A 2,868-nucleotide genomic window follows, 5' to 3' on the forward strand; every position below is an offset into this window, starting at 1 on the left:
TGTGTAGTTTTGTTGTGGAACTTTTAATAAAAAGTTAATCACAAAAAAAAAGAACAGTTGGTGCTGTGTGTAGAACACTTGGTGCCGTGTGTAGAACACTTGGTGCCGTGTGTAGAACAGTTGGTGCCGTGTGTAGAACAGTTGGTGCTGTGTGTAGAACACTTGGTGCCGTGTGTAGAACAGTTGGTGCCGTGTGTAGAACAGTTGGTGCTGTGTGTAGAACAGTTGGTGCCGTGTGTAGAACACTTGGTGCCGTGTGTAGAACACTTGGTGCCGTGTGTAGAACAGTTGGTGCCGTGTGTAGAACAGTTGGTGCCGTGTGTAGAACAGTTGGTGCCGTGTGTAGAACACTTGGTGCCGTGTGTAGAACAGTTGGTGCTGTGTGTAGAACAGTTGGTGCCGTGTGTAGAACACTTGGTGCCGTGTGTAGAACACTTGGTGCCGTGTGTAGAACACTTGGTGCCGTGTGTAGAACAGTTGGTGCCGTGTGTAGAACACTTGGTGCCGTGTGTAGAACAGTTGGTGCCGTGTGTAGAACAGTTGGTGCTGTGTGTAGAACACTTGGTGCCGTGTGTAGAACAGTTGGTGCCGTGTGTAGAACACTTGGTGCCGTGTGTAGAACACTTGGTGCCGTGTGTAGAACAGTTGGTGCCGTGTGTAGAACAGTTGGTGCTGTGTGTAGAACACTTGGTGCCGTGTGTAGAACAGTTGGTGCCGTGTGTAGAACACTTGGTGCCGTGTGTAGAACACTTGGTGCCGTGTGTAGAACAGTTGGTGCTGTGTGTAGAACTCTTGGCCGTGCGTTAGTGTTTTAGGAAACTCATTGAGACACACACTCATTGAGACACACACTCTTTTGATAACGCAGTGAAAGCTCTGAATGTGCGTGTGTGTGTGTGTGTGTGTGTGTTTGTTTGTACTTTATGAACTTTTTCAACTTTTTAGACTCTCTATGACCTGCTGTTGAGAATGTTTGTAGGTTCCGCGCATTTGAGCTCTTCTTGTGTTTCTCTGTAAAAGGGAACATAATTTGAGAGTGATGAGATACGGACGTGATTTGAGAATTATGAGATATGGATGCATCACTACTGTTCAAGGTTAAAACGGCTTCATGTAACGTCAACGTATCGCTCTGATTTACAACTCCATTCGTCACATTTAGAATGCATGAGCCTATTTCATTTATTAAGGCGTCTGAATGAATTTTGAATTAAAGGGCTAGTTTTGATTCAGCATGGCTTGCATTGGGGAGGTGCGCCCCAAGATCAGAGATGATATCCGTCTTGTCAGGAGGAATGATTGAGAAAGCGCAATCAGTCTAGCCGCCCGACTACGCCATAAAACACACGGCTCGGCAGGCGCAAAGAGGGAGGACATGCAATGCAAGGCTCTGGCAAGAAATCATAGCTTAGCCCTGGCAGGGGGCAAATAGTTCCGCGCAGTAATGCTGTTGAAATGTCAGCCGGCCAGATTGTGCTCCGCTAGATGAATCCAAGACGGAAGGTTGCAGTTGGAGAGTATTGATGGCGTGCTGTAAAAGTTGGCCATGACGGACACGGCACAATTGAGCGCAGAAGTACCCTGCAGTCGCCACCACTTGATGGAGCGTGTGGAATACATAATGCCGCCCCGCTCCACACAGCCAGCCGCCGGGACGCCTCCTCATCTCGTATGATGGCCGGCCGGCCGTTTGTATCCACGAATTATAAAAGACAGGACAAGGCCGTTAAATCACGTAGATTAGTCAGTAAACAAAAGCAATAAACATTGTCACAGATGCAGGATTTTCAGGGTTGTTCTGCTGTGAAATCACAATTGCTATTGTGTGACGAGCCAGCACACTTGAAGTCAGTCCTTGAGCTCAATCCAGCATGGAACAATAGGTTTGTCAGGTACCTGCATTACAAAGGCTGCAGGTGATTTCTACTCTGAACAAGACAATCAGTAAAAGGCAAATGGATACACAAATAGTTAGACAGACTGATAGATCATTAGATAGATGATGGATTGATGTACAGATGGATGGATGGATGGATGGATGGATATATTGATCATTAAGGAATCATTCTCAAATAACTGCATCCAATGGCATACACACATATAGTACATACATGTTGCTGAATCCAGAAGTTGATATGGGAGTTGGGTGATGTTGCTGTATCCAGAAGTTGATATGGGAGTTGGGTGATGTTGCTGTATCCAAAGATTGTTGAGGTTGATATGGGAGTTGGGTGATGTTGCTGTATCCAGCGGTTGATATAGGAGTTGGGTGATGTTGCTGTATCCAGCGGTTGATATAGGAGTTGGGTGATGTTGCTGAATCCAGAGGTTGATATACAGTAGGAGTTGGGTGATGTTGCTGAATCCAGAGGTTGATATAGGAGTTGGGTGATGTGGCTGTATCCAGAGGTTGCTGAGGCTGCATTTTGGAGGCATTTCAACTTTAATTACTAACACATGTGATTTAATTACCAGTCAGCATTTTTAATTAGTATTAAATAACCAATTAACTCAGATATGTCTCCTTCATGAGACACGCTGTCATATTACACAGGACTGATGAGTGGGATCTGCTACGCTGTGGCCAATCAGATGAGTGGGATCTGCTATGCTGTGGCCAATCAGATGAGTGGGATCTGCTACGCTGTGGCCAATCAGATGAGTGGGATCTGCTACGCTGTGGCCAATCAGATGAGTGGGATCTGCTATGCTGTGGCCAAATAGATGAGTGGGATCTGCTACGCTGTGGCCAATCAGATAAGTGGGATCTGCTACGCTGTGGCCAATCAGATGAGTGGGATCTGCTATGCTGTGGCCAATCAGAAGTACGGCAGGTCAGCTCTATTGTTTTCTTTTTGTACTGAATCG

The sequence above is a fragment of the Sardina pilchardus genome, chromosome 14 (assembly GCF_963854185.1).
Source record: "Sardina pilchardus chromosome 14, fSarPil1.1, whole genome shotgun sequence".
NCBI classification, from domain to species: domain Eukaryota; kingdom Metazoa; phylum Chordata; class Actinopteri; order Clupeiformes; family Clupeidae; genus Sardina; species Sardina pilchardus.